A 13954-nucleotide genomic window follows, 5' to 3' on the forward strand; every position below is an offset into this window, starting at 1 on the left:
GACACATGCTTAGAGCTGTTTGCATATCTTCAGTGAGGAGATGCTAGCTTTGTTTTGAAGCTGGAAAGAGAAATAGCCAGGGTTGTTTTCCATCAGGCTGCATACAGGCTTATCCGGAAGAGTGTTGCTTTCTGCTCATTGATGCCACAACTATCTCTTTGCGCACAGAGCCACGGGAGCTTACCTTTGAAACATTAGCTGTTCACCCTCATAATTGTTCCATCCTCTAATTTAATGAAAACCCATTAAACTGAAACAATAATTAAAATGAGACATCATCTCTGTAGGAGGTTTGCATATTAAAATCACAGTGCATTTCAACGCAGGCAGATTTTTATTCTTGAACAGCATTCGAAGCAACATGTAAAAATGATTGATAATGAATAATCAGAAATTAGAGAGCTTGTGGTCAAGCATGATGTCTCACTGTTTACTCTTGAGTTGGAGTAGATATGGCAAGGTCAAGGCCAGTATAGCATTGTAAATGTCTCTCTTAAGCCTGAGAGTTGGGACTGCACAAAAGGGAACCAATCGTATTTGGGTCAGCCCCCTGCTCCAGACTTTTCAAGCAGGCTGGTGAGTGCACTCAGTATATGGGGCAGTTAAGAGTTTTGGAGGCGGAGTGCCCCTTAGATAGCGGAGAGCTGGCATTGGAGTGGAGTGGAGAAGTTTAAAAATTCTTTGTCTGGGGACTAGGGAATTCATACAGAAATACCCAGAAAGAGCTGGAAAGTTGTTGGGCAAATTATGTAACTTCTACAAGCCAGAGATTCCTTATCTTGGAAGTGAGGTTATTAATGCCTACCTAGCGAGATTTGGACTGTGAAGAAAGCTGATCGCCGAGAAGAATTGATGCTTTTAAACTGTGGTGCTGGAGAAGACTCTTGAGAGTCCCTTGGACTGCAAGGAGATCCAACCAGTCCATTCTAAAGGAGATCGATCCTGGGTGTTCATTGGAAGGACTGATGCTAAAGCTGAAACTCCAATGCTTTGGCCACCTCATGCGACGAGTTGACTCAATGGAAAAGAGTCTGATGCTGGGAAGGACTGGGGGTGGGAGGAGACGGGGACGACAGAGAATGAGATGGCTGGATGGCATCACTGGCTCGATGGACATGAGTTTGAGTGAACTCCAGGAGTTGGTGATGGACAGGGAGGCCTGGTATGCTGCGATTCATGGGGTCGCAAAGAGTTGGACACGACTGAGTGACTGAACTGAACTGAACTGAGTGGGTTTTTGGGCTTGCCAGGTGGCGCTACTGGTAAAGAACCTGCCTGTCAATGCAGGAAATGTAAGAGATGCGGATTCTATCCCTGGGTCAGGAAGATCTCCTGGAGAAGGAAATGGCAACCCACTCCAATATTCTTGCCTGGATAATTCCATGGACAGATGAGCCTGGGGGGCTACAGTCCATGGGGTTGCGAAGAGTTGGACACTTTGAACACTGAAGTGACTTAGCACACACACACATGCTTGCACAATGGATTATTATGAATGTGACATGTGATCCTGTGTGTGAACCCAGTGGTCAGTGTTAAAGCTTAGACTTCCCATGTATAGATTTCTAAGCTGTCTTTGCAAAGCGACTCAGAAATGATGTCCTAAAGAGAGGCCAGGGGGGAGGAAATACAGAGCACAAGCTATGTAGTAGGCACACCCTGTGACTCCTTACTGAACCTGGCCATGTGGGTAGTATTACAGGTGGGGCAACTCAAGGATGGAGGAAGGAAGCTAAGTTACCTGAAGTCTCACAGAGGCTCCATGATGGAGCTGGTATTCAGGCACCAGTTGGGCTGAGATGAGTGATGAGGGCCGAGAGGTGGTGGTGAGTCGTGGTTGACAGTACACAGATCCGAGTTTGAGATCCAGTGGCTATACTTAAATACAGAGCTTCTTAACTCTTTATACCTCATTTATAAGATGGGAATAACAGTACTGACATTGCTGGGCTGCAGGTGAGGACTGAATTAGGAAGTATATTTAAGCCCATTGCTTAAATAGATTAAATATATTTAAGTGTATTTATTCTAGCACATAGCAAAAATTCAAAGAAGTTTGGATGTTGGTTGGTTGGCCAGACCTAGATTGGATTCACAGGAAGCTTCATAGGCTCTGCCGGCTTTTTAAGAGGAGAGGATAGAACTGACCACTCACCATGCCTCCAGCCATGGCTGGCAACCCTTGCTCACTTGCCCGTTGTCCTTCTGCTGGGCCACAGCAATAATCCGTCATGACTGCAGGGCTCTCCTGGCAGGGTGGGGACTGGCATAGCTTTGTACACCCCCATCCTCTAGATCTCAGGGCCTGCCCTAGCTGTTTTCCAGATAAACAATTGGCCAGTGTTTCCCCTGTGGCAGACACTGTTTTGAGAGCTTAACACGTATGAATCAATTTGATCTTCATACTGCTTTTATGGGATAGATGGAGTTTTATTCCCATTTTACAGATGAGGAAGCTTAGGCACAGAGAGGTTAATGGGTCCATGGTCACATATCTGGTGTGTGGGGAAGCTGGAATCTGAGCCAGTCAGGCTCCATAGTCTGACTGTTTAACCACTACCCTGCACTGCCCCTTGTGGGGAGGATCAGGTCTCTGAGGGGAAGCTCTCTGGTCCTGTTTCCGGCTATTCTAGCCTTGCATTCCCTCCTAAGAATTCCCACTTTGCTTCTGCCTCTGAACTGAACAACTGAGCAGTTCCCATTCGTCTATGTTTGTGTCTTTATTACTTGATGCTTGGCCCCTAGCAGATAAAAGATGTGTCTCAAGTTTTGTGTCCATAGTTCCTGGTTCAGAAGAGTGCTCAATAAAGGTTTTCAAAGTGAGGGATTAATGAGCGAATGATTGGAAGAATGGCTGAGTAGTTGGCAGAGGGCAGGGCCCAGGACTGTCCTCATGTTTTCTGCAGGAACCCAGAGAGCATCGTGTGCTAGGACAGTCGCCTGTATTTGACAGCCTCTGTGCATCAGGATGTGGTGGGCTTCCCTCTGCACCCTTGGACTCTTGACTGTGACTGTGGATTAAAATGACACTTGGTGTCAACTGCTAGTTATTACTGAAACAGACCTCAAATCCCATCAGCCTGAGCTGTTATGAACTGCGGGGAGGGGAGTGGGTCTATGTTGAAATGCCCCAGCAGGCCATTCTGGGAGCTGACTGGTCCCCTGCATTCCCCTTCCATGGGAAGACAGAGCTGGTTGAGCTTGGCTGGAGTGGGGGTTAAGGGGGTCTTATTGATTTAAAGAGGCACAATTTCATGATTGAAAGCTGGAGGTGGGTACTTGTTTTCTTTTCGGATGCCCTTTATGCTTCTCCTGTTTCTATAATGTGCTCTTATATTTTTAGCATAAAATTGATTGTATTTTCCTTACAATAATTCTCAGAGGAGATCTGGAAAATGGTGAAAGAAGAAAAATATCACCCAGATGAGCTTCTAGTGTTAACATTTTGATTGAAGGCCATTTGTATCTTTCTGCTATGCATCACTAAATACATTTTTATATACTTGATATGTCATTATGCATGCAGTTGTGTCCCTGTTTGATATTATTGCCTAGGAATTTTCTGTTATTCTAATACTTTCGATGTTATATTATCCTATGTGATTTTCCATTGGTTATATGTAGTCTAATTTATAACCATTCCCTAGATAGCTTTTTTGCTAAACAGTGAAGTATTCCCTCCTCTCACCCCCCAGTTTTAATGAGATATAATTGGCATATAACATTGTATTAAAGTGTACAGCATAATGATTTGATGTATGTATACTGCAAAATGATTGCCTCAATAAGCTTAGTTAACATTCATCACCTCGCATAATTAAATTTTTTTTTTCTATGATGAGGACTTAGGATCTACTCCTAGCAACCTTCCAATATATAATACGGTATTGTTAACTACAGTCGCCATGCTGTGCACCACATCCCTGGAACTTACTTATCTTAGAACTGCAAGTCTGTAGTTTACACAGTGCAGCCTTTATTAAAAAATAATCTTTATCAGACTTTTTCGTTTTCCTGCCCTGTGATTCAGACAGAGTTGGCATCCATGCTTCTACCTCTCCGTTTTGAGAATTCCACTGAGATGGGAGTGGACGTGTGAGAATTATGGAGGGAGACTTGATCCCTGGTAGGTTATGGTGCTAATATAGGGAGATGGGGCTTCCTAGGCGGCATCTAGTAGTAAAGAATCTGCCTGTCAATGCAGGAGACACAGAGAAGCGGGTTCAATTTCTGGGTCAGGAAGATCTCCTGGAGGAGGAAATGGCAACCCACTCCAGGATTCTTCACTGGAGAATTCCATGGACAGAGGAGCCTGGTGGGCTACAGTTCATTAAGTCGCAAAGGGTTGGACAGGACTGAGCACACATAGGGAGACAGCCTGAAGAGGAGTGGTTTGCTAACTTCTTAGTGACCAGGGGATGCATTGATTTTCTTTACTGGTATTTTTAAATGTTGAGAAGAGGCACTCGGTTCCCCCATCATGCTCATCTAATTAGTAAAATCATGGGGGCACCTGAATCTCTTGAGTCACATAGGAATTTTAAAAAATTAGCACCATGTGTCACAGGATTCTTTGCGTTTAGTCTCTGAATGGAGGAGCTAGGGGTTCTTTGCTGGCTTTATTATTCCTTCAGTTCAGTTCAGTCGCTCAGTCGTGTCCGACTCTTTGCGACCCCATGAATCGCAGCACACCAGGCCTCCCTGTCCATCACCAACTCCCGGAGTTCACTCAAACTCATGTCCATCGAGCCAGTGATGCCATCCAGCCATCTCATTCTCTGTCGTCCCCGTCTCCTCCTGCCCCCAATCCTTCCCAGCATCAGACTCTTTCCAGTGAGTCAACTCGTCGCATGAGGTGGCCAAAGTATTGGAGTTTCAGCTTTAGAGTCAGTCCTTCCAATGAACACCCAGGATCGACCTCCTTTAGAATGGACTGGTTGGAACTCCTTGCAGTCCAAGCGACTCTCAAGAGTCTTCTCCAGCACCACAGTTCAAAAGCATCAATTCTTCGGTGATCAGCTTTCTTCACAGTCCAACTCTCACATCCATACATGACCACTGGAAAAACCATAGCCTTGACTAGACAGACCTTTGTTGGCAAAGTAATGTCTCTGCTTTTTAATATACTATCTAGGTTGGTCATAACTTTCCTTCCAAGGAGTAAGTGTCTTTTAATTTCATGGCTGCAATCAGCATCCGCAGTGAGTTTGGAGCCCCCCAAAGTAAAGTCTGACACTGTTTCCACTGTTAGGCAGCTTATTATTTTAGTGTAATTTTTCTCTGCAGGTTGGGGTTAAAACTGAGTGTCTTTGGTAAACCTCTTCTGTTGGGTCCCAGACTTTGGAATAAGATACATTAGTAGCACAGCAAATAGCTTTTGAGGTTTCACCACGAACCAGGCACCATGCTGAGTGCGAGTATCTATTGATAAACCATTTTCTATGGAATTTAGTGCAGTGGGCATGATAGCTGTTAAAGAAGTGATGGCACAATATAATGATTATTCACATAAAGCCTTGATATTTATTAGCAGCCCAGTGATGGCAACATAGGGAATACAAATTGGTCTGGAATGGTCAGGGAAAGCTGGTCTGAGGAGTAATAATTAAGTTGGTATTCACAGAAGCAAGAAGGAAGGGAGGTCACTGCAGATGGAATGTACCAGGGTGGGAAAGAACACGGCCCTGGGAAGAAGAGACAGGAGCTTGTGTGGCTGGAGTGCAGGAGGAGGTGGGTAGGAGACTGGAAAAGAGAATGAAAGCGAACATAAGCAGGGGTGCCAGGAGAATGCCGTGGAGTGTTCTGATCGACTCTGCTGAGGACTCAGTTTTTTTCTCTAGTCACATGCTGTGTGACTTAGGGCAAACCATTCTTTGTGCTCAGAGTTTGACTCTCTATGCCTCAGTTTCCTTACCTATAAAATGGGGGACTGTTATTTAGCTCAGGGGTTGTACAAATAGATTGTTCATAAATATTTCCTGAGTGAATACGGGCTCAGACACTGGGTATATGATGATTCGTCTCTTTCCCATGTGTACCAAGCACTGAGATCATACGTGCTGGCAAATGGTAGACCTAGCACAGTGAAGAGTGTGGTATCTGGAACCAGCCGGCCAGGCTGGAATCTCAGAACCATGGACTCCTAGCCCAATATCTTTTCAGAAAATCATTTAAATTCTGTAAAACTTAGTTTTCTCAAATGTAAAATAGGAAAAATAGTAATGGCTATTCCTCAGATTATTGTAATTAGAGAATATGTGTAAAGTAGTTAACTCTGCCCTTGTACCATAATATGCCATACACATATTTGCTTTTTATTATGCTGGCTTCTGGAGCTAATGGACATTTAATGGGATATTTTCGTGAACTTGTTAGTGGAGATAGGAATCCCTTACATACTAAGTGGGAGGCTCTTGGTGTTCCTACTACTTTCTGCTTGTGATTTCAGCTGCTTTGAAAGTGCTTAGATCAGTAGCATCTGAAGTTCTCAGAGAAGGGCCCCAGGACCTAACAGTGGACATGTACCTCTCTCCACAGAGCAGCACTTTGCCTCTGGAGAGCTGGCAGTTTTGAAATGGCAAGTGTCCTCTCTACTTAGAAATGAAAAGCCGACTGTCATTTCAATTTAGCAAGTGTTGCTTTACCTTTCAGGGCAACAAGCTTATGTGGGACTCAGGCTAGAAGGATGTCTATAACAAGATTCTGCCATGTATTGAAGTTCTTAGTGTACACATGCTGTGATTACCAAGATGTCACCTGAAGTCATCAGTCAAGGCTGCCCTGGTGCATTTGTTTTGTCCTATTTCTGCTGTTTTTGCTCTCTTGACTCGCTGATCAGGGGAGAGTTCCCTCCAATATTAGATTGAATAGTTGCTTTCCTGCTAAGAGTTTTAGGAAGAGAGGCTTACAAAGAAAGAAGAATACTAGGATAATGGAAAATACGTGGGTAATGAAAACTTCAAAGCGATCTGCAAGGAATGCCCTCTTCTCTCTGTTTCTCCTGTCTAGTAAATGCTTGTTCATCTTTTTGACTCAGCCTCAAAGATGCATCTTATGTGACGTCATCCCCAGGCCCCCTTCCTCTTTTTGTGCCTTGGTTTTCACCAAGTAACTGTCTTGCTTATGTAGTTATCCTTGACGGCAGAAATTGTGTTTTGACCTTTTTGCTGGTACCTGGCACAGAGTAAACACAGATGTGTTTGCTGACAACGAAAATCACCACCTTTCTTATGCTATATGTCCAGGAAAAGGGAAATGAAGTTGCTTCTAGATTAGGTAGAGAAGAGCTTGTGAATACCACTGTTTAATTTCTCTCCTGCTCCACTCCTCAGCCCCTTCCTTTCATCTAGCATGGTTTTACTGATGGTTGATCATCATATTAGCATTTTTAGTCTTTCTTGCAAATTGACTAAGTAGAGCCATTTCATCCTAGGAAGGAAAAAGCACTTAACCCTTGCTGCTGAGTTAGCACTTCTTAACTAAATCAGGCAAAACCTCTTGAGTATTTGGAATGACATTGTCTTTTCTCTCTGTTTTTTTTAAAGTGTAAAATGTTCACTTTAAGTGGTGGTTATGTAGGAAATTACCTTGGTGCAATGGTAGCCTCCCAAGTATACTCCCAGAAGTCACAAAATTGAAAGCCTCACAGGTAGGCCAAATTCAGGTGCTTGAATCATGTGGCTTATCAAATCAATTAAAAATACCCAGAAGGAAGCAGGGAACCGACAGTTGCTAGGGTTCAGGTAGGGTGAGGGGGGAAGGAGGGCTAACCCACTGGGTTCCTGGGTTATGCACTGGTCCTCTAGTCAGTCTTTCTCTCGGTCTCCTCGCTAATGCTGTGGCTGCGTGGACAGTACCTGAGGTTATTAAAAAGAGGGTCAGCAGATAAGAGGTGCCTGGCACCAATGGCTTCCTCTTAATGGGGAGTCTTGGGCAAATATGCCTGGCCACAGCTGTAGTTTCCCCAGTTAATTCGGTGAGCACCAGTGGGTTCTATTAACATTTCTGAGAGAGAGAGTAGAGGTGGGACCAGAATGGGAAAAGAGTGGGTGTCAGAGATGGATGTCAGATTTGGGGAAGACAGAGCTGCCGATCTGAAGGGGGCTATTGTACATGATGACTTGGTCCTCGCACCCGCTTCTATCTGTAAGTGATACTCTTATTCAGTCCTTTTTATCTACGTTCAACATACTTATCGTCCACTTATTGGGTATATGTTTAGCACATTTCAAAGATTTCTAAATTTTTATCTATATTTAACATGTCTGTGAGTTTATCCCAGATTGGGAAGATCCCCTGGAGAAGGGCATGGCAACCCACTCCAGTATTCTTGCCTGGAGAATCCCATGGACAGAGGAGCCCAAAGGGCTACAGTCCATGGGGTCACAAAGAGTCAGACACAACTGAGTGACTAACGCGCGCACGCACACACACACACACACACATGAATTTTATAAATCCCGCTTATTTTTCTTGTTCTCTCTAGAAGAACTGAATATTCTCAAATAATGCAGCAAACCCACATTCTAGCGGTTCCATACATATAGAAGTATAATATTCATGATAGGTTCTCATTAACTGGTTTTCATTAGTTGCCCTTTTAACTCTAGGGGAACAAAAGCAGTCTACGGCAAAATAAGTGACATACACTGTTTTCAGAAATTGGTGACAGTACCATCTTGCTATGTGACTTAGGATCAGGGGAAACTGATTCACAGAACTGTTGAACTAGGAAACAACTTGGAGACCATGGAGTTCAATCGTTTAAATTTTAAGATATGGTGTGTGAGGATCCGAGAAGTCAAGTGTCTTATCTAAGATCACACAGCTTAGTTATCTGCAGAACTTAGTCTTTAGTTCTTTGAAATCTGGTCCAATTATTATTGTTAAAGGAGTAGGATTTCTTATATTTTTTAGTGACTGAAGTATGGAAAACATTTATTTGAAATAGCTTTTTCTTTGAAAATGAAAATGTGCATAAAATCTCAATTTATCAAAGTAGATGTTTTTCGTTTTTTTTTTTATATTTCACTCTGAGTGCTAATGGGATCTCTTTGCTTCAACATGCCAATCATTTACAATGATAAATGAGAAAAGCCAGTAAAAGACATATTCAGCTTTCTAGGAGGGTTGGGCTGGATTAGTGCATTAGCTGGAGTGTCCTACAAAGAGGAATAGGCTGAACTGGCACTGGAAATCATTTTAATTTGATAGTCACTTAAGAAGTACTCATTTATCTCCTAGATGTCCGAAAGGTATCATGCTATTTTCTGACTGTAATATTTGTGGTTACTTGAAGTAACAATGTAAACAATATAAATTACATAAATGGAAAATTTATGGAAATTTATATTTCCATAAATATAACAGGAAAGCAATATTCCTGGCTTTCCTATGAATGATCCCATTGTCTATGTAGTAAGGTTCTGTTCCCACCACCTCCATGCCACACCATTGCACTGGGTTTAGGGCAGCCAAGAATGGAGAAGAGACTTGTTTGATACTGTATGATATCACTTATATGCAATTTAAAAACAATACAAATGAATACACATGCAAAATAGAAACAAACTCAGATTTAGGGGCTTCACTTGTGGCTCACTGATAAAGAACCTGCCTGCCAATGCAGGAGATGTGGGTTCGATCCTGGGTCAGGATGATCCCCTGGAGGAGAAATTGGCAACCCTCTCCAGTATTCTAACCTGGAGAATCCCATGGACAGGGGAGCCTGGCAGGCTACAGTCCATGGGGTCGCAAGGAGTCAGACCAGACTTAGCAACTACGCAGATACATAATAGAAAATACATTAGTTAATTAATTCAATAATCTTGATTGAATGCCTGTTTCCTGCCAGCCACTAGGAACTGTGGATGCAATAAGGAATAAATAAGTATGTCTGCAGTTATAATGCGTACGGTTGAGGGAGGAAAGAAAGGAAGTAAGAAACATGGATCAAAGTTATGATAAGTGATATAAGGAAACAGTTGATCACAGTACATGATAGGTGGGGAAATCACCAAAGTGGCGTATAAGGCATTAATGAGGGTGTTGTTGGAGGGAGTGAGCAGGAGGTCGCATATGCAGTGAGCTGGAGAAGGGAGAGGTAGGCAAGAGTTAATTTGTGTGTGACCATGCAGGCCATGCTGAGGAGCCTAATTTTACCCTGGGAGCGATGGGAAGCCACTGGAAGGTTTTATGCAGCAGATGGAAGTGACCCTGACTTCTGCTTTAAGAAGGGCACTTGGGCTGCTGTGTGGGCGGCAGAGGAGGGAAGGCAGCGTGGAGACCTTGAGGACGCTATTGGAGAGATGATGGCAGTTTGAACAAAAGTTTAAGAGTGGGGCCAGGAAGAAATAAACAGATGCCAGCTGCCGGAGCCCTCATGATATGTTCTTGGATTGAATACGGAGGGTGGAGAAAAAGAAAAAATCGAGGACAATTTCTAGTTTTTCGACCTTAGGAAGTGGGTGGTTCCATTAGCCAAGACTGGGAACTCTAGGAGATGGTAGAGGGTCGTTGGAGAGAAACGGAGCTCAGGCGTGGATACAACTTGAAATGATATTCGATGGCACATGGAGACAGTCAGGAGGGCGTTGCATATATGAGTCTGTCACTTAAAGGAGAGGTTAGGGTAGCAGATATAAAATTTTGGGGTCATGGGCCGTCAGATTGGTCATATCCCTCAGGGAAACTTGAGAGGTGAGGACACCCATAACTGGTCTGATATTCATCATTCCCCCAGTCGGCCTGCGGATTAATCAGTGTCCTCTTTTCGCTGGGCCTAGGTTTCAGAATCCTCTGCGAGCTCTCTAGGCAGCCACCACCAATCAGTTGAATCCTAACTGCTGAGTAAAGAAGGAAGTAGCAAAAAGGAAAAATATAAATCTAGATGATAATCTCAACCAAGACTTTTTACCTGGCACTAAATTCTAAGTGAAACTGATTGCAAGGCTCTTTGCCCAGCAGTAATAATAATAAAAATAACATTAACAAACATTGGCTAATGGTCTCTAGTTTGCAGAGTGATTTGTCCATACATTTAATAGGTTTTGAATATCTTTATGGAAAGTCCCATCACTTCATGGCAAATAGATGAGGAAAAAGTGGAAACAGTGACAGATTTTATTTTCTTGGGCTCCAAAATCACTGCAGATGGTGACTGCAGCCATGAAATTAAAAGACTCTTACTCCTTAGAAGGAAAGCTATGACCAACCTAGACGGTTATTAAAAAGCAGAGACATCACTTTGCTGACAAAGGTCCGTCTAGTCAAAGCTGTGGTTTTTCCACTAGTTATGTATGGATGTGAGAGTTGTACCATAAAGAATGCTGAGCACTGAAGAAATGATACTTTCAAATCATCACTCCTAAAGGAAATCGATCCTGAATGTTCATTGGAAGGACTGATGCTGAAGCTCTGGTAGATTGGCCACCTGATGCGTAGAGCTGATTCATTGGAAAAGACCCTGCTGCTGGGAAGGATTGAGGGCAGGAGGAAAAGGGGATGACAGAGGAGGAGATGGTTGGATGGCATCACTGATGCAATGGACGTGAGTTTGAGCAAACTCTGGGAGATAGTGAAGGACAGGGAAGGCTGGTGTGCTGCCGTCCATGGGGTCACAAAGAGTCTGACATAACTTAGAAGCTGAATAACAGCAACAATGGATAGTTTTTCGCTAGAATTTTGTAAAGGGCATAGAAGCATTCCCCAAGTGACTCATGTCAGCCCTTGGCAGAGGCCTGACAGCATACCTCTTAGTAGTAAAGTAGGGAAGGCCTTTCTTTAGGCAGGAAAGCAAATGACACTCAGGTAGGTTTTCTGTGGGTAGAGTGTTCTTGGGTTGGGTCATTCCTTAGTAGAGGACCAACCTTACTTCTGTGGACGTAAAAAGATTAGTCACAACCTAAAAGTTGAGTTGAGTTCAGTCGCTCAGTTGTGTCTGACTCTTTGCGACCCCGTGGACTGCGGTACACCAGGCTTCCCTGTCCATCACAAGCTCCCGGAGCTTACTCAAACTCATTATGTTTTATTCACTGGAAATTTTTAGGACTTAAGCCTGGGAGGCAGCACCTCAATTAACCCTGAGAGAACTCCAAGGAGGCGAGGAGAGGGGCCAGGTTATGTAGAAATTTTGCCACAAAAGGTAGGTAGTTTGAAGTCAAAAGATTATTTTAAATTAAAGAAAACCAGGTAACCCAAGTTAAGGAATTTAGTGCTTTTCTGTGTATGGAAAAATGCAAATGTCTGGGCTCCCTGAAATCATTCCTACACACCTCACGTATCTGCGGGCCAGTATCCTGTTTTCACATCTTGAGTTTCCTCACGGGAAACTGTGGGGAGTGGCTGTAGTCTGATGGCTGCTATTAATAGAAGAGATTCTTCCCTTCCTGAGTTCCCTCACCCGCTTCCAGTTCACCTTCCGAAGGGCTCACCAGCTCACCTTCTGTGGTGGCTGCAATTGCTGTTGACTGTGCATGCTTTATTTACTGACATTGCAGGAAATAATTAATTTCTCACTTCCCACCATCTGTAGCTTAGACTCCTACATCTGGAAGACTGTGTTCTTTTCTGTGCTGCAAACTTGAAATGGCAATACGTAGGATTGTAGGCGTTGTAGCTGGGGGGCACCATGAGGAATCACCTAGTCCATCCCCCTCATTTTGCAGTTGAGAAGACTGAGCCCTGAGGTCAAGAATTTGAGGGTTTCTTTTTGTTTAAAAGTTCACTCTTAAGAATGAGGTGGTTCAAGGTCCTAATACCAGTCTGTGATATTGCTTGGGCGACATGGCCTTTGTAGTTCTATGTTTTTCTTTTCTTTTTAAAAACTCTTTATGCAGTTTTTAAAGGTTGCTTTCCATTTACAGTTACCACAGAGTCGTGGGTATATTCTCGTGTTGCGCAGTACGTTCTCGAGCCTATATTACACCGCACAGTTTATACCTCCCCTCCCCCACCGCGTATAGTCGCTCCCCCTCCCCTCTCTCCTCTGGTGACCACTAGTTGATTCTCCATCTGTGAGTCTGCTGCTTTTTTTGTTATGTTCACTAGATTATTGGATTTTTTAGATTCCACATATGTGATATTGTACAGTATTTGTCTTTTCTCAGTCTGGGTTATTTTACTTAGCATAATGCCCAGGTCCATTCATATTTCGGGAAATGGCAGTAAATCATCTATTTTGATGGCTGAGTAGGATTCCGTTATATGTATACCACAGCTTCTTTACCAATTCGTATGTTGATGGACACTTAGGTTATTTCCTGTATCTTGGCTATTGTAAATCATGCAGTTCTATAATATGTTTTTCAAGGGTTCCTCAGGCAGTCCTAGAGAAATAACCAAGAGTTACCATATGTATCACCCTATTGCTTGCAGAAGACATTGGCAGATCATGAGAGAAGGCCACCAATCCTCTGAATCCGTTCTGTCGCTCAGTCGTGTCCGACTCTTTGCGACCCCGTGGACTGTAGCCTACCAGGCTTCTCTGTCCATGGGATTCTCCAGGCAAGAATACTGGAGTGGGTTACCGTTTCCTTCTCCAGGGGATCTTCCCGACCCAGGGATCGAACCCGGGTCTCCCGCATTGGAGGCAGATGCTTTAACCTCTGAGCCACCAGGGAAGCCCAAATCCTCTGAATACTTTTCTCTAATTCCAGTCCCTTGCTACTTTCTGGTGCCAGAAAGTATAGCGTAAAATAGTGGTGTGATGCCCAGTTTTATCATGACAAGTGGAGTCTGAGTATGAAACCATGAGGGATCTCTCTCATTATGTGGATGTTGCAGAAAGAAAGATTCCTGTCTAGGAGCAGGATTCGCTGAATTCACACACCTCTAGACCTGCTGAATTGGCCTCAACTTTAATAAATATTTCATGAGGACAGTCATCTACTGGATGTGCACAGAAATTCCAGGCACGCTGATGGATCCTGAGCATGCCTTGTATTTATTCTTTTAG

General features: G+C 43.6%; 1 protein-coding gene across 1 annotated transcript in view; it reads left to right on the forward strand.

The window, feature by feature from the left end:
* Positions 1-13954, forward strand: part of NELL1 (neural EGFL like 1) — a 964969-nt gene that overhangs the window by 76712 nt on the left and 874303 nt on the right. The gene's annotated exons all lie outside the window — the stretch shown is intronic.

Source organism: Moschus berezovskii, chromosome 25 (assembly GCF_049115385.1).
Source record: "Moschus berezovskii isolate FMDL1 chromosome 25, NW_MosBer_1.0, whole genome shotgun sequence".
Taxonomy (NCBI): domain Eukaryota; kingdom Metazoa; phylum Chordata; class Mammalia; order Artiodactyla; family Moschidae; genus Moschus; species Moschus berezovskii.